The sequence below is a fragment of the Tachyglossus aculeatus genome, unplaced genomic scaffold, assembly GCF_015852505.1.
Source record: "Tachyglossus aculeatus isolate mTacAcu1 unplaced genomic scaffold, mTacAcu1.pri scaffold_96_arrow_ctg1, whole genome shotgun sequence".
In the NCBI taxonomy this organism is placed as follows: domain Eukaryota; kingdom Metazoa; phylum Chordata; class Mammalia; order Monotremata; family Tachyglossidae; genus Tachyglossus; species Tachyglossus aculeatus.
This window is the reverse complement of record NW_024045099.1, coordinates 384,143-403,203: the sequence shown is the minus strand read 5'-3', so window position 1 is coordinate 403,203 and position 19,061 is coordinate 384,143. Positions and strand designations below refer to the sequence as shown.

The 19,061-nt window shown below is 42.9% G+C and overlaps 1 pseudogene; it reads left to right on the top strand.

The window, feature by feature from the left end:
- Nucleotides 1-17,857: 17,857 nt before the first annotated feature.
- Nucleotides 17,858-18,782, top strand: LOC119924307 (annotated as a pseudogene).
- Nucleotides 18,783-19,061: the final 279 nt, after the last annotated feature.

The following is a 19,061-nucleotide window of genomic DNA, read 5'->3' as shown; positions in this document are numbered from 1 at the left end:
CCCCTCCTACCTCACCTCCCTTCTCTTCTTCAACAGCCCAGCAAACACCCTCCACTCCTCTGCCTCTCACCTCCTCACTGTACCTCGTTCTCGCCTGTCCCGCTGTCGACTCCCAGCCCATGACCTTCCCCTGGCCTGGAATGCTCTCCCTCCACACATCCGCCAAGCCAGCTCTCTTCCTTCCTTCAGAGCCCTACTGAGAGCTCACCTCCTCCAGGAGCAGCATTTTCCCTCTCCTCCTCCCCATCAGCCCCCGCCCTACCTCCTTCCCCTCCCCACAGCACTTGTATATATTTGTACAGATTCATTGCTCCATTTATTTTACTTGTACATATTTACTATTCTATTTATTTTGTTAATGATGTGCATATAGCTTTAATTCTATTTGTTCTGACGATTTTGACACCTGTCTACATGCTTTGTTTTGTTGTCTGTCTCCTGCTTCTAGACTGTGAGCCCGTTGTTGGGTAGGGACCATCTCTATATGTTGCCCACTTGTACTTCCCAATCACTTAGTACAGGGCTAGTCACACAGTAAGTGCTCAATAAATACGATTGAATGAATGCATGAATATGAGGATATGTGCAATAAGTATGAGGGTGAGGGTCAGATGAGGATCAAAGTGCTTAAATCTCCATTGTCAACGTTACCCTCCACCCAGTATCTGGAAGTAACATCCTTGGTGTCTTCTTCAGTTTCAGCCCATATGCCACGTTGTTTCCTAGGTTGTCTTCCTCTTTACTGTAAGCGCAATGAGGACAGGGAACATGTATACCAGATCTCTTACATTGTATGCTCCCAAACACCTAGTACAGTGCTCTGCAAACAGTAAGTGCTCAATAAATACCATTGATTGATTGATTGATTTTCCTGAAGCTAAGTACTTTTCCCTTCTCCTCAAAACCCTCCAATTTTTGTCGACTTTTCCCTGCATCAGACAATAAACTCCTACCATTGGTGCTCTCCATTTTACATATTGGCCCTTCTAACTTGCTACACTCAAGGTTTTTTGTTTCGTTTTGTTTTTTACCATATTTGTTAAGTACTTACTATATGCCATACACTGTACTAAGCATGGGGGAGATACGAGCTAATCGGGTTGGACACAGTTCGTGTCCCATATGGGGCTCACAGTCTTAATCCCTATTTTACAGAAGAGGTTACTGAAACACAGGGAAGTGAAGTGACTTGCCCATGGTTACAAAGCAGACAAGTGGTGGAGCTAGGCTTTGAAACCAGGTTTTTTCACTCCCAGGTCCGCACTCTATCGACACAGCTATGCTGCTTATCAATTCATACTCTTCCTCATTTAGAATGCTTGCCCTTTTCCAGTCTATTATTCAATCGCAATTATTGAAAACTCCTATATCTCCCTCTCCCTGCCCCACAGCTTGAAACTTCTTTCCTCCACAAACTCATCAGAACTCAACAATCTACATTTTAGTAGCCTGCCTAAAATCCCAACGTCTCCAAAAAGGCTTCCCCAAATTTTTTACCAACACCCTGAGTGGCATAAACCTCACAGCCAATTCTAACACTAGTGTATTAATTTCTGAACCAGCCTCAGCATGATATAAATCTTCTAACCCATCTTTAGCATTTTAATGTGATATTCAAATATTTTATTTTGATTTTCCGCTTTGTAAGCATTATTATGCCTGTTTCCCTTATAGAGGTGGCAGTTCCTGTAGAAAAGGAATGTATCTTCTGCTCCTGTCATACATAAAGTGCTTAGCACAATACATTGTTCTCAGCAGTATCTCAATAAAAAGCACTACTACTACCAATACTAATGCTACTACTATTACTCCTAAATGAGACACAGATATTTCAGAAAACTTACAGTTTTTGCATCTGCCAACTCCAAGACGTTTAATTGGCTTCTAATTCATTAATTCTTTCAATCGTATTTCTTGAGTGCTTACTGTGTGCAGAGCACTATACTAAGTGCTTGGGAAGTACAAGCTGGCAAAATATAGAGACGGTCCCTACCCAACAGCGAGCTCACAGTCTAGAAGGGGGAGACAGACAACAAAACAAAACATATTATCAAAACAAAATAAATACAATAAATATGTACAAGTAAAATAAATACAGTAATAAATATGTACAAACATATATACATATTTACATATATACAGGTGCTGTGGGTAGGGGAAGGAGGTAAGGAAGGGGGAGGGGGAGAGGAAGGAGGGGCTCAGTCTGGGAAGGCCTTCTTGAGGAGGTGAGCTCTCAGTAGGGCTTTGAAGGGAGGAAGAGAGTTAGCTAGGTGGATGTGCGGAGGGAGGGCAGTCCAGGCCAGGGGGAGGATGTGGGTCATCATCAATAGTATTTATTGAGCGCTTACTACGTGCAGAGCACTGTACTAAGCGCTTGGGAAGTACAAATTGGCAACATATAGAGACAGTCCCTACCCAATATTGGGCTCACAGTCTAAAAGGGGGAGACAGAGAACAAAACCAAACATACTAACAAAATAAAATAAATAGAATAGATATGTACAAGTAAAATAAATAAATAAATAAATAGAGTGATAAATATGTACAAACATATATGCATATATACAGGTGCTGTGGGGAAGGGAAGGAGGTAAGATGGGGGGATGGAGAGGGGGATGAGGGGGAGAGGAAGGAAGGGGCTCAGTCTGGGAAGGCCTCCTGGAGGAGGTGAGCTCTCAGCAGGGCCTTGAAGGAAGGAAGAGAGCTAGCTTGGCGGATGAGCAGAGGGAGGGCATTCCAGGCCCGGGGGATGACGTGGGCCGGGGGTCGGGGATTGATAGCGGGACAGGTGAGAACGAGGCACAGTGAGGAGGTTAGAGGCAGAGGATCAGAGGGTGAGGGCTGGGCTGTTGAACGAGAGAAGGGAGGTGAGGTAGGAGGGGGCGAGGTGATGGAGAGCCTTCAAGCCGAGAGTGAGGAGTTTTTGCCTGATATGTAGGTTGATTGGTAGCTACTGGAGATTTTTGAGGAGGGGAGTAACATGCCCAGAGCGTTTCTGCACAAAGATGATCTGGGCAGCAGCGTGAAGTATAGATTGAAGTGGGGAGAGACAGGAGGATGGGAGGTCAGAGAGGAGGCTGATGCAGTAATCCAGTCGGGATAGGATGAGAGATTGAACCAGCAGGGTAGCAGTTCGGATGGAGAGGAAAGGGCGATTCTTGGCAATGTTGCGGAAGTGAGACCAGCAGGTTTTGGTGACGAATTGGATGTGAACGGTGAATGAGAGAGCAGAGTCGAGGATGACACCAAGGTTGCGGGCTTGTGAGATGGGAAGGATGGTAGTGCTGTCTACAGTAATGAGAAAGTCAGGGAAAGGGCAGGATTTGGGAGGGAAGATATGGAGTTCAGTCTTGGACATATTGAGTTTTAGATGGCAGGCAGACATCGAGATGGAGATGTCTTGAAGGCAGGAGGAGACACGAGCCTGAAGGGAGGGAGAAAGAGCAGGGGCAGAGATGTAGATTTCGGTGTCATCAGCGTAGAGATGATAGTTGAAGCCGTGGGAGCGAATGAGTTCACCAAAAGAGTGAGGGCAGTTTCGGTGGAAAGTAGGGGATGGAAGCCAGATTGGAGGGCGTCGTAGAGAGAGTTGGCGTTGAGGAATTCGAGGCAGCACGTGTAGATGACTCGTTCAAAGAGTTTGGAAAGGAAAGAGATAGGACGATAACTAGAAGGTGAGGTGGGGTCAAGAGAATTTTTTTTTAGGATGGGAGAGACATGGGCATGTTTGAAGGCAGAGGGGAAGGAACCAGTGGAGAATGAGCGGTTGAAGATGAAAGTGGAGGGGAGGACGGACGGAGTGAGAGATTTCATAAGATGAGAGGGAATGGGGTCAGAAGCACAGGTGGCCGTAGTCACACTTGAAAGGAGGGAGGAGAGCTCCTCTGAGAATACTGCTGGGAAGGATGGGAGAGTAGCAGAGAGGGTTGAGAGCCGGGGGGTTGGAGAAGGGGGAGGAATGACTTTGGGGAGCTCAGACCTGATGGATTTAATTTTATTAGTGAAGTAGGAGGCCAGATCGTTGGGGGTGAGGGAAGGAGGAGGGAGAGAAACAGGGGGCCTGAGAAGGGAGTTAAATGTGCAGAAGAGCTGAAGGGGATGATGAGCATGAGTGTCAATAAGGGAGGAGAAATAGTTTTGTCTGGCAGAGGAGAGGGCAGAAATAAGGCAGGAAAGGATAAACCTAAAGTGAACGAGGTTGGTATGGTGTTTAGACTTTCGCCAGTAGCGTTCAGTAACTCCAGCATAAGAGCGAAGGAGGTGGACAGTGACAGTGATCCAGGGCTGTGGGTTATTGATATGAAAGCGGCGAAGGGAAAGGGGAGCAAGGGAGTCGAGCTGAGTACAGATGGTAGAGTTGAGAGCAGTAATCTGATCATCAAGATTGGGTAGAGAGGAAAGGGAGTCGAGGTGGGGTGTGAGGCACTCAGAAAGATGGATGGGGTCGAGAGAGCGACTGTTGGACTAAAGATAATATTGATAATAATTACATTGGTGGTATTTGTTAAGCACTTACTAAGTGTCCAGCACTGTTCTAAGTGCTGGGTTAGAGACAAGCTAATCAGGTTGTGCACAGTCCTTGTCTCGCATGGGACTCACAGTCTTAATCCCCATTTTACAGATGAGGAAACTGAGGCACAGAAAAGTGAAGTGACTTGCCCAAGGTTCCACAGCAGACATGTGACAGAGCCAGGATTAGAACGTGTTTTCCGACACCGGCCTCCTCAAAAATCTCCAGTGACTGCCTGTCAACCTACGAACCAAGCAAAAACTCCTCACTCAGCTTCAAAGCGCTCCATCACCTCACCCCCTCCTACCTCACCTCCCTTCTCTCCTTCTACAGCCCAGCCTGCACACTCTGATCCTGTGTCACTAACCTCCACACTGTGCCTCCTTATCTCCTGTCCCACCATCGACCCCTGGCCCACGTCATACCTCTGGCCTGGAATGCTCTCTCTCCACACATCTGCCAAGCTATCTCTCTTCCTGCCTTCAAAGCCATACTGAGAGCTCACCTCCTCTAGGAGGCCTTCCCAGACTGAACCCCCCTTCTCCTCTCTTCCTCCTCCTCCCTTTCCCATCTCCCCTCCTCTGCCCTACCCCCTTCCCCTCCCCACAGCACCTGTGCATATTTATACATATTTATTACTCTATTTTATTAATGATGTGTATAAAGCTATTATTCTATTTATTCTGATGGTTTTGACACCTGTCTACTTGTTTTGGTTTGTGGTCTGTCTCCCACTTCTAGACTGTGAGCCTGTTGTTGATTTGGGACAGTCCCTATATGTTGCCAAATTGTACTTCCCAAGTGCTTAGTACAGTGCTGTGATCACAGTAAGCACTCAATAAATACGATTGAATGAATGAATGAATGTTTTCATCTGGTCAGTTGATCGAGATAAAATCTATATCCCAATGCATTATTAGAATTGTGTTCAAATTACTTTTTTGTAAATGCATAATACTTCCCCCAATGGTTCAGTGGTCGATATAAGGGAGATGCAAGAAATAGAAACATTAATTGCTAAAAGTGTGAAAAAAATTCATGGTTCTGCTCTGAGGCATTTTTGGTTTGTGATTTCTGTACAAATGGTGCTTGTTTCTGTATAAACAGCACCCTTTACATATTGATGTTGTGAGAGGCATGGGTGAGAGACCCTATCAAGCAATCATTCAATCAATTAATTGCATTTATTGAGTGTTTACTATGTGCAGAGCACTTGGAAGCATACAGTATAACAGAGTTGGTAGTCCCTGCCCTCAACAGTGGGTGAAAGGTATTCGACCGACTGCTTTGGTCTCCACTGCGGGGGATCCAAAATGCCATGCAAAGTTCAGTGTGTGATACACAGGGGCCCTAACTCTTTTCACGCTGTACGATTGAGTGTTTTCATCCTAACAGCGAAATAGTTTCCAAAGTATTTGTGATCATGTTCAAATTATATTACAAGTTCTCTCATAATATAGTCCTAGTCCTTTGTGGTTAAAGCATTGAGATAATTGAGACAGTTCAGAAACCGCATGATCTGGTTAAGTCAAGCATAAGGGATAGTTGTTATTGTTCTGTTTTGCTGAATTTTCCAGCCCATCACCTTAACCTCACATGGAGTTTCTCAAGAGTAATAAGTACTGTACCTTGAGAAGCAGAGCTACCGGCTCCTCATGGTTCAGAGGCCAACAGTTACAACCACAGCAACTTCCATAGCCTTCCCGACATTCTAAAATTTGTGGAAGATTTGCTACCGGTGTGTGAGTCATTCCTGGCCTGACTGGCCCAGGGCAGGTCAGGAGAGAAGCCCCCAGCATCATCGTAATCATCATCAGTATCAGTAGTATTTATTGAGTGTTTACTGTGGGCAGATCGGTGTTCTAAGTGCTTGCAAAAGTACGATATTTCAGACACAATAGACAGAGTAGAGACAGTACCTGCCCTTAACGAGCTTACAGTCTATGAGAGGGAGTGAGACATTAATATAAATAGATAATTTATAATTTATAGACATGCATGCAATGTTTTCGAGGTGGGAGTGGGGTGAATATCAAATGCCCAGAGGTCTCATATCCACATGCTTGGACAATGCAGAAGGGAGAGAGAGTCAGGGAAAGAGAGCTTAACCAGGGAACTCCTCTTGGAGGAAATGTAACCTTAATAATTCTTTGAAGGTGAAGAGAGTGATGGTCTGGCAAATTTGGAGGGGGAAGGGAATTCCAAACGTGGGGGGAGGGACGTGGGAAAGGGGATGGACGTGAGATAGACAAAATCAGGACACAGCTGTATCCAATCTGATGGTCTTGTACCTATTCCAGTGTTTTGTATAGTACCTGGCACATAGAAAGTGTTAACAAAATGCCAATATTATTATTACTGAGCTCCTTAAGCTATAGGGCATGGGATGGTCTGTTGTGTTATAATATCCCAAGTGTTCGGTATTGTGCTCTGGACACAGTAGGCACTCAATAAATATGATCTGATTGATCAATGTCCATTTTTTCTGTCTCTAATTTTTCTGTAATGCTGTGTCTGACACCCGCTCCCCACCACTAGGCTATGAGTTCCTTGAGAGTGAAGATTATGTTTTAGAAATCCGTTATTCTGTCCTGAACATTTAGCAGAGTGATCTCAAAGTAATTGTTAAATTGTGATCTGGTTGCTCCATTTTCAGAAAGATAAAGTGGGGCTGGAGAAGAACAAGAGAAGAGCAACAGAGATGATTCAGCTTTCTTGTGAAGAGAAAATTTAAGTATTTAGGTTCAAATCTAAGAGGTGGTGTGATCAAAATCAATAAACCAATGAAGGCTGCAGACAGAGCAAATCTGGAATTGGTAGTAATTCATTCATTCAGTCATATTTATAGAACGTTTATCGTATGCAGAGCAGTGTACTAAGCGCTTGAAAAGTACAATTCAGCAATAAAGAGAGACAATCCCTGCTGACACCGGGCTTACAGTCTACAAGGGGTAAGCAAATAACACCACATGAGGAGAAGGTGACACCTTCAAAGCTTTGGGAGGACGGTTCAAACCAAACAAAAGAAAACACTTCACTCTGCAGTAATGATCATTTCAACTTCACTGTACTTTCTTTAGTTTAATGATATTTTTTAAGCACTTACCATGTTCCAGGCCCTAAAATGGGGTAGGTACCATCTCATCAGATTGGACAAGTCCATGTCCCACATGGGGCTCAGTCTTAATCCCCATTTACAGGTAAGGTAACTAAAGCCTAGAGAAAGCAAGTTACCTGCCCAAGGTCACACAGCAGACACGTGGCAGAGTCAGGATTATGACCCATGTCCTCTGACTCCCAGAACCATGCTCTGTCCACAGGTCAAGCTACCTCTCTGTAACTGTTCAGGAAGACATGGTAGTGGAAAATATTAGTAGGTTCAGGAGGTTGGAATTAATGTGTGGATGAACAGATCACAGTGATTTCCTACAGAGACATAGAAATGTTGAAGGGGAAATTAAGAATGGAAGAGAGTAAGAATCAATCAATCAATCACAGTGCTTTGCACATAGTAAGTTCTTAATAAATTCCATTATTATTATTGTTATTATTATCACATAGTAATTGAGCACTTATGATATGTGCGGAGTACTAAGTACTGTACTAAGTGCTTGGGAGAACACATTACAACAGAGTTGGTAAACATGCTCCCTGCCCAAAAGGAGCCTACAGTCTATTCAGTGAAACAGACATTAAAATAGATAAATTATGGATATGTATGTAAGTGCTGGGGGGCTAAAAGTAGGATGAGGAGTAGCTTGGCATAGTGGATAGAGCACAGGCTTGGGAGCCAGAGGTCATGGATTCCAATCCTGGATCTGCCACTTGTCTGCTGTGTGACCTTGGGCAAGTCACTTCACTTTTCTGGGCCTCAGTTGCTTCATCTGTAAAATGGGGATTGAAACTGTAAGCCCCATATAGGAGAGGGACTATGCTGAGTGCTTACTATATGCCAGGCACTGCTCTAAGCATTGGGGAAAATACAAGAAAATTGGGTTAGGCACAGTCCCTGTCCCAAGTGGGGCTCACAGTCTCAATCCCCAATTTACAGATGAGGTAACTGTTTTACAGTTGAGGTAACTGTATGTTAGATCCGGCCCTGGGTATGTCCATTCAGACAATTAATGACAATATTCGCACTTTTACAATAGAATGACAAGAGCAAAGTTGACGGTATTTAATTGCATTGATTTAAGACAAGGAAAAAAAATTGTGAGTTGTTTTTGAGAAATAAAAATCAAACATAAGCAAATATTCAAATATTACATTTGCTGCATTCTGAAAGTAGATTATGTCCTCTGTCTGAGTTGGTTTTTCCTTCCAGCTCTGACTCTCTCAGGTACTGCATAAGTTCAGATTGCAATGCACCAGTGCACCTTCAGGATAGAAAGTCAGCATCAGCATTCAATTCAGGCACTGACTTCAAGTGCCATTATTATTAAAGAACGTTGAGTCCTAAGTGGACCTAAGTGTTACCTGTATCCAGTTGTTTCCTGCAGGTGTGATCAGGACTTGGTACATCTCCCTGTCCTCAGAAAACTGGGAGAAGCTTGCCCTGCCATTTGGGGTCAAAACTCTGCTAACATAGCACGCTCAATCTGCTTTTTGTCACCATCAGCTCTCTAACCATCTCCTCACAACAGATATTTTATCTTGATCAAAGTTAAGAGACCTAGTTAAGCACCAATTTTCACTCTCTCAGAGGAATAACTAATCTCCTCTGTTTAGAACATTTGCCAAAGTGTATCTACACTGGGCTTTGTTTTGGTCAAGTGTTGGAGGGACATAAACATTTCCTGAATCTGTCCTTTATATGACTTGTTAGCTAAAGCTTAACTTGTCCCGGGAGGAGAACTGAAGTATTGAAAGCCAAAACCTCTCCCCTTGTGGAAGCAGCAACCTGGGAGGAGGCGGTGCCTGGGGTTCAGGTGGACAAGGATGGGGATGATGGACTCTTATAGGCATAATTCACACCCAGAAGTACCTGAAGAAGGGCAGATCTTCTAGACTGGAAGTTCATGTCTTCCAACCCTGTTGTATTATACTCTCCCAAGAGCTTAGTACAGTGCTCTGCAAAGAGTAAGCACTCAATAAATATCAGTGATTGATGCAGAATAGTAAACTCACACATTTGGAAAATTCTGTTTAAAAAGGCAGTTATTATGGAAGTGGATATTTGAATGTTTTTAACACCTTACTTTAAGTATCTCAGGACACTTATTCTTAGTACTTTTTTGAGAGGCAGAGGTGGGTCACCATTATCACCATTTTACAATACATGAGCAAGATTCTGACACTAGTCCCATGAAAGAAAAGTTCTAGTTTCCTCTTTCTGGTAAATGATCCTTCATTCTGTTCTCTTTCATATTCAATAAAATCTAACTACTATCTATCTATCTAATATCTCCATCTATCTATCTATCTATCTATCTATCTATCTATCTATCTATCTATCTATCTATCTATCTATCCCGTTGTCATTCGTACTCAAAGGCCATTATGATTACGATGATTATTAGTTCACACAGCTCCTGGAAGTGAGAGCGGAATTGCTCCAGTTGAAGTTGAAGTTGAAGTTGATGGAATCTCACTGAAATTACATCTCTTCCAAAAGGCCTTCCATGAGTAAGCCCTCCTTTCCTCTTTCACTCGATTTTGTGTAACCTTGACTTACTCCCTTTATTCCTCCTCCCTTCCAGCCCCGCAGAACTTACATACACATCTATAACTGTATTTATATTAATGTCTGTCTCCCCATCTAGACTTTAAGTTCATTGTGGTCAGGGAATGTGTCTGTTATAATGTTATATTGTACTCTCCCAAGCGCTAAGTATAGAGCTCTGCACACAGTAAGCACTTGATAAATATGATTTCCTGACTGGCTGACACCACATCCCATATGCTCCACTATGTCTTGGTCAAAAGAGGTAAGAAGCTGTAGAGTTTGTTTTTTTCTTTTGTTTTGCAATGTTTTACTTTTTAATGGCATTTGTTAGGTGCTTACTGCATGCCAGGCATTAATTTAACCATTCGATTGTATTTATTGAGTGCTTAATGTGTCTAAAGCACTATACTAAACTAAGCACGTGGGAGAGTATAGTATAACAATAAGCAGATACATTCCTTACCCACAACGAGCTCACAGTCCGGACGGGGAGAAAGACATTAATATAAATATATAGAGAGTGAGGTATATATAAATCACAGTATATACAGGTACTGTAATAAGTGCTGGGGTAAGTACAAGCTAATCAGGTTGGATACAGTCCACGTCCCATATGGACGTTCCCCTATGGACGTTATTTCTTTGGTAGAAAGAAACACTCTTGGGTACATGTCTCAAAAAAGAGGGGGTTCACCAGAACCAACCCCTTCACCCCCGAAGCAAGTTGATTCAAGACCCAGGAGCCACAGAAAGGAAGAAGACTTTCAAGAAAGTAATTCAAGCAAAGAAAGGTCTGATTCACCTCCTGTTCCAGCAGTAAAAAACAGACTACACCAGGCACAAAGGCAATTAAATTCACCGGATCTCCCTGTAAAAAGTAGCAATATTGTAACAGAACAAAATATCCATGTTGATAACTCACAATTAGAATCAACTTCTGGAGTGACTGAACCTGAATGGCCTGCTTCTCATTTTATTCCTTATGTTCGAACAAATGAAGTCTACTATCTTGATCCAGATGCACCAATGTCCAGACCTTCAACACATGATCCTCAAAATAAACATGAGAATACCCAGCCTGCACCCTCCGCTCCTCTGCCACTAACCTCCTCACTGTGCCTCGTTCTCACCTGTCCCGCATCGACCCCTGGCCCATGTCCTTCCCCTGGCCTGGAATGCCATCCCTCCGCACATCTGCCAAGCTAGCTCTCTTCCTCCCTTCAAAGCCCTACTGAAAGTTTACCTCTTCCAGGAGGCTCTCCCAGACTGAGCCCCCTCCTTTCTTTCCTCCCCACCATCCACCCCGCCCTACCTCCTTCCCCTCCCTACAGCACCTGTATATATGTTTGTACAGATTTATTACTCTGTTTACTTGTACATATTTACTGTTCTATTTATTTTGTTAATGATGTGCATTTAGCTTTATTTCTATTTATTTTGATGACTTGACACCTGTCCACAAGTTTTGTTTTGTTGTTTGTCTCCCCCTTCTAGACTGTGAGCCCGTGGTTGGGTAGGGACCGTCTCTATATGTTGCCAACTTGTACTTCCCAGCGCTTAGTACAGTGCTCTGCACACAGTAAGCACTCAATAAATGCTATTGAATGAGTGAATATGGAGCTCACAGACTTAATCCCCATTTTATAAATGAGGTAACTGAGACACAGAGCAGTGACTTACCCAAGGACCAAAACCAGACAAGTTGCAGGACCAGGTTTAGAACCCAAGCCCTCCCAGGTTGCTTCAGATTGCATTCTAGAACTGGGACATCTTCCAAATGAATCGTCAACTCATTAGCAAGTTGTAAATCACCCCCTTTAACAAGATGGAGGTCAGTCAGATAGGGGAGCCCAGGCACATCCATAATCCAATCAAATACCTCTTAGGAAAACAGCACCAACCCTCCCCCCCCTCCTTTATCCGTCAAGTACCTGCTGGTGGTCAAAGAGTTAATATCATTTCAACATATTCCACAACTTATCTGTTGCTTTGGGCAAGTCACTTCACTTCTCTGAGCCTCAGTTACCTCATCTGTAAAATGGGGATTGAGACTGTGAACCCCACATGGGAAAGGGACAGCATCCAACCCAATTTGCGTATATCCACCCAAGCAGTTTGTACAGTCCCCGGCACATAGTAAGCACTTAAAAATATCACAATTATCATTATCATTACTATTTCATATGTATCCTGCTGAGGATAAGGTGGATGCCACACCCTTTTGGTGACTCCGTAGTGAGTGCAGGAACTGACAAATATGATCTGGCACCAGGATCAGCAGTCAGGGAGAATTGGGCTTTTGAGACATTAATAATAATAATGGCATTTATGAAGGACTTACTTTGTGCAAAGCACTGTTCTATGCGCGGGGAAGGTTACAAGGTGATCGGGTTATCCCACGGGGGGCTCAAAGTCCTAATCCCCATTTTACAGATGAGGTAACTGAGGCACAGAGAAGTGAAATGACTTGCCCAAAGTCAAATAGTTGACAATTGGCAGAGCCGGGATTTGACCCATGACCTTTGACTCCAAAGCCCGAGTTCTTTTCACTGAGCCACGGGATATGCTACAAATAACTAGAGGGAGCATGTCCAGTAGGATCTAAAATTTGGAAACTCATTTGTAAGCAAATTTTGAAATCGAAGTTTACAAGTAAAGTTTGATTCTTCCCCTCTTGCTTGAAAGAACATCTCAACTCTTCCTTCTATCCCTCTCCATCTCTATAGGAGGTTTGCATCTGGTTACTTCAGAGAATTGATTGGCCACTTCACAACCAGCAGTCCTGGCTGCTTTCTTGCCAAAGTAAGGCCTTTCAAAGCACTGAAAAATCAGTGAGGTGAAAGGCTAAATCTGGGGCATTTGGGGGGAGCTAAGGACAGTTGCAGCAAATCACCACTGCTCTAACCCTCCCTATCTATTTCCCAGCCCAAATCATTCCCCCAAGATACTTAAAAGCATCTCAGCATTTCTGAATCCAGGTTTAAGGGCAGGGAAGATGTTCTCCACTACTCCCTTGTGACAGCTACCGAACATGGAGAAGACTTGACTTCGTTGACTTGACTCTTGGATCACCCATTCTCTCTGCCAATCAATCAATCGATCAATCAAACAATAGTAATCAATTGAGTACTTACTATTTGCAGAGCACTGTTATAAGCACTTGGGAGAGTTAATGCAAGAGAATTAGCAGGCACATTCCCTGCCCATAATTAGCTTGCAGTCTAGATGGGGAGACTGACATTAATATGAAAATGAAACTTGGGAGAGAAGGGTTACGGTGTGCTTGTCTGCATGTATGATCTAGTTATTTCAGTGTCCAGAATTCTCTTGATCAGTAGTGGGGAAATTTCTCCTCAAAAAATCAACAGAAAATCTCTTTTAACAAATTTCTCCAAATACCAATAAATTAATTTGGTACTGAGACATTTATGGATGATAACAGTCACTTTTCTGCACATACCTCTTCCATGAAGGTTTTCACTTCTGAATTTCTCAGAATGTAGATTTAGGGGTTTATCATGGGGCTTAGAATAAAATACTGCTGTCACTCATCGATGAACAGGGTGGAAGTAGGTCACACACAAAGATAAAATGTATGAAAAATAAGACAACAGTGATGTGGGTAGTACACGTGAAAGACCTTTTCATCTCCCCCTCAGAGTTGAGAGATTTCAAGGAAGCTAAAATGACAATGTGAGAGACAAGAAGTATTGCAAAGATTAAGATTCACTGTAGTGACAACTAAAAAGCCAAACATTTGGGTGAGCCCCAAGTGGGACAAGGGGCTGTGTCCAATCCGATTTGCTTCTACCCACCCCAGCACTTAATACAGTGTCTGGCACAGAGTAAGAGCTTAGTAAATACCATAATTACTATTATTATCTATCTAGGTAGTCTGTCCGTTGCCTCTCTTTCCTGGTCCAGCCTGCAGATAGAGGCTCCTCATAGCTGGGAATTTCTAGACTGAGAAGGAATACTTGGGGGACTTCCAGCAGCAGCTGTCAATCACCTGGAGTGGCCCTGCCATTCCAAATGATGGAGATGGGAAGGCTCTCTATTCTATCAAAAGCTCTCAAGGGAAGTACACCAGTCAATGGACCCCTTTTGTGAACTTCAGTGTTGGATGAACTGCTGGCAGGTGTTTTGTCCACAGTAGGAATTCACCTTGCTGGTGTTTTTATCCCCAAGAGTCTCTTCAGAGTCTGAACCCCAGTTAGGTTCACATGGAAGATGATAAATTCATTGGGGGATTGCAGCAATCCTTTCTGAATTCACAGAATAGGCATAGTATCAGGGACAGAACATTCAAATGATGCAACCTTGTAGGCTGTTATTGTTCAAAACATATCCACAGGGTGCTGAGCCCTCTCATCACCCCCTTTCCCCCCACGATGGGAGTAAATGTCATAGTCTACATAATAACCGGTGCCACTTTCAAGGATATAGCCAAGAACCTGTTACAAGACGAGACTCATAATGAAAAGAACCAATTAGTGAAGGACACAAGTTTTTTTCCAAAGAACTATCCAAATTCACATAAGGCTTAACGACCGCTTTTGGCATAAAGACAGTACCAGAAAGGGAGGTAAGAAATTCTACAGAGACTCAGAGCCCTAAGTATTACAATAGTCCCCCAAACTCCTTCAGAGGCGACTTTAAACATCATTCTGTAACCCAAAGAAAAATCTGAGTAAGAGCAATTTGAGAGTGGGGCTGGAGGGAGAGCTATTAACTCCAATTTCTTGCTCTTTTGTGGTTATAGATTTGAAAAGGGGAAGTTCAGAATGTCCTCCCTGGTCTATTCATTGTCCTGTCTCCTTAATGAGCAAAGAGGTCTGGTGAACAGGATGTGAATTTCTACCACTAAATACATTTCCCTGAGAAGATTTATTAAAATGAATTTCTGACTGCTGACTGCAGCTAGACAATCTGAACTTTCTGCTTTAAAGGCTTGTTTTGTCTTTCATCTGTAAAGGACTTTACCATGTGAAGAGGTAAGCGGAGAGATAGAATGAAGTCTCACTCCTTCAGACTCTTTTAGCATCAACAAATCTGACTAGTGTAAATTTTCCAGGCTTCCTGATTTTTATTTTGCATTCCCATTCAAAAAAACACATTTTCATCATTACTCTTTAATATTTTTGGTGGTGTTTACAAATAGATTCTCTTCCTATAGCTCACAAATATATTCAAGTTTTATTTTTGGTCTTATTTACATTCACTTGATACTGTCTTGATATGATCCTTCTAAAACATATTGCAACTGCAAGCAGTGTGGCCTAGTAGAAAGAGTATGGGATTGAGAGTCATAGGACTTGAGTTTTAACCTAACTCTGCTACTTGTTTTCTGGGTGACCTTGGGCAAGTCACTTCACTTCTCTGTACCGCAGTTTCCTCATCTGTAAAATGGCAATTCCCCCCTTGTTCTCCCTTGCCCTTTGACTGTGGCATTCAGAATGTACCTGATCTCTTCCACTCTGGCATCCCACCATTGTTTAGATGCATAACCTAGCCTAACCTATAAATTCCATGGCAGGATTTTGTAGACAATTTTTTGTTTTGATCATCAGGAGTTTGGAGGGGTTGATGCATTTCTTATTTTGTGGTAGGTAGTCTTTAAACCTCTGCCGTTTTCATCAACCAAGGTCATGGGTTCTAATCCCGGCTCTGCCACCCGTCTTCTGTGTGACCTTGGGCAAGTCACTTCACTTCTCTGGGCCTCAGTTAGCTCATCTGTAAAATGAGTATTGAGACTGTGAGCCTCACGTTGGACAGGGACTGTGTCCAACCTGATTAACTTGTATCCACCCCAGCATTAGTGCAGTGCCTAGCCAGAGTAATGTTTAACAAATACCACTACTATTATTATTATTAATCTTGATGGTGTCTCTTTGCTGAACCCCCCTGCTTGATAGCTTCCTAAATCCATTCTCATCTACTCACTGTCCATATCGAGACCTATCTGAGTTTTCTTGTTCCAGTAGGGCTACTGTGCATTTGCCACCAAGGACCTAGGATAGTGGATAGAACACGGCCTAGTGGATAGAACCTAGTGGCCTAGTGGATACAACACGGGCTGGGAATCAGAAGGACCAGTATTTTAATCCTAGCTGAGCCACTTGTCTGCTGTGGAACCTTGGGCAAGACATTTACCTTCTCTGTGCCTCAGTTACCTAACCTGTAAAATGGGAATTAAGATTGTGAGCCCCATGTGGGAGAGGGCCTGAGTCCAGCCTGATCAGCTTGTATCTACCCCAACACTACGTACGGTGCTGGCACATGGTAAGTACCTAAAACTACCTTACAAAAAAAGGACTACCAATCAATCAATCATATTTATTGAGTGCTTACTGTGTGCAAGGCACTGTACTAACCACTTGGGGGAATGCAGTATAACAATAGGTAGACAGAATTCCTGTCCACAACCACTATTCAAGTCTTTTCCCAGAGCTTGATTGTTTTTGAAAGGTTGGATACCACCTTCCAATACTTTGTTTGTACCAATATCCACACATTGAAAATTTTAAAAAGGCTTCAAGCTTGGCCCTACCACCAGTAAAAGTTGGAGAGGAAGCAATTACCACTCCTATCAATGGGAAGAGAGTCTGCTATTGTTTGATATGAAATTTTGAGTATATTGTGTATTTCGTGTTCCTATGTGAGATTCCTGGGTTACGTACAGTCTATTTCCTTGATAGAACTTTCTTTTCTTCTTTCTCTGGAAAATATATGTGCAGTAATCCCATAAGAAGGAGGAAGAAACCTAGGGCTGCCATAAGAGGAGAAATAATCTCAAGGGAATAATCAGGGGAATATAAAAGGTTGTAGGTTTCTTGTCTGCTAAGCATTTGGTTTATCATCCTCTGCCCAGTAGGATTTTAGAAGGTCCTGAACCATCAGCCTAATGCACTTTTCTCTTAGGGGAAATGTGAATGTGATTATCAGTTGGCATTTTTTAGACTGGAATAGTCAGAATTACTGAGCTTCTTCTCTTTTGAAAGGGGCATGGACAACAAACAGAGTGTACTCCAGAGATTACTGTATCAAAAAGACTCTGAAGATATTGACTGTGTTGCCAACTCCACCACTGACCACTTAGGACACCTCTGGATAAGTTCATTCATTCAATCATTATTTATTGAGCACTTACTGTGTGCCTAGCACTGTAGTAAGCACTCGGGTGAGTACAATATAACAATTAATAGACACTCCCTGCCCACACTGAGTTTACAGTCTATATGGGGAGACAGATATTAATATAAATAAATAAATTACAGAAATGTACGTAAGTGCTGTGGGACTGGGCAGGGGGCGATGGATAAGGGGATCAAGTCAGGGTGATGCAGAAGAGAGTGGGAGAAGATAAAAGGGGGGCTTAGTCAGGGAAGGCCCCTTAGAGGAGATTTACCTTCAATAAGTCTTTGAAGCAGGGAAGAGTAATTGTCTGTCGGATTTGAGGAGTTAAGTTAACCTGCTCTACTTCAATTTCCTGCTGTATGAATTGAATACAGTAAATACTTTCCCATCTGGCCCTGGGGTTCGGAGAAAATTGACAAGATGATAGAAATGTGGTACTTTGAGTTCTCTTACTTGGTCGTTTCAAAGCAAAACTAACCAGGATCATCATTCTCTATACAGAATTTGCAGCTCTCACCTGTACCTTCATTGCCTATCCTGAATTGATGGGTAATGAAAACAACGTCACAGAATTCATTCGACTGGGACTTACACCAAATCCAAGGTGGCAGAAAGTCATCCTTATTGTCTTTTTAATCAACTACATCATCACCATAGTGGGAAATCTGATCATTGTGGTAACCATAACCGCCAGTCAGACTTTGGACTCCCCCATGTAATTCTTTCTGGCCTATTTGTCATTTATTGATGGCTGCTATTCTTCTGTCAGCACACCTAAACTGATCGTCGACTCTCTCTGTGAGAAGAAAATCATCTATTTCAAAGTCTGTATAACTCAGGTCTTTGGAGAGCATTTATTTGGTGAGGCCAAAGTTATTCTCTTCACGGTGATGGCCTATGACCGTTGTGTGGTGATATGTATGCCACTGCATTTCACGACCATCATGAACCTGTGTGAGTGTGGTGTGCTGATAGGGGTTGTCTGGACAGGGGGCCTGGTGCTTGCAACCATCCAGATTCTCTTCATGATCAATTTACCCTTCTGTGGCCCCAACGTCATCGATCACTTCATGTGTGATTTGAACCCTTTGCTGAACCTTGCCTGCACAGACACCCACACCCTCGGCCTCTTTGTAGCCGCCAACAGTGGGTTGATCTATTATACTTCGTCATGTTGATGATTTCCTATGTTGTAATCCTGTGCTCCCTGCAAACACACAGTAAAGAGGGTAGGCACAAAGCGCTCTCCATCTGCGCCTCCCACATCACCGTCGTCGTCCTGTTCTTCATTCCATGTATATTTATGTATATGCGGCCGCCTCCACCTTCCCCTTGGATAAAGCTATTGCACTATTTTACACGATTATAACCCCTATGCTAAACCCCCTCATCTACAACCTGAGAAATTACAAGATGAAAAATGCCATCAGGAAGCTATGGAGAAGAAAAGTGACTTCTGAAGATAAATAGGTATCACCCTGTGAAAACGGTAATATTTGTACAAGGGAAGTGGCAAACATGGATTTCAGGTAACGTTTTTAGGAAAAATGTATAGGGAATTCAAAGCTCAGGGAATGTATAGGGAATTAAAAGCATGTCTCATATTTCTGTTGTATTTCCCAAAAGCTCATTATAGTGCTGAAGTAGGTGCTGCAGAAATACCACTACATGAACTACTAAAGAATTTCTTAGCTGTAAAGGTATTCATCCTCACTTCAGCTTATTTAGCAACCATTACATGTTAAGAGC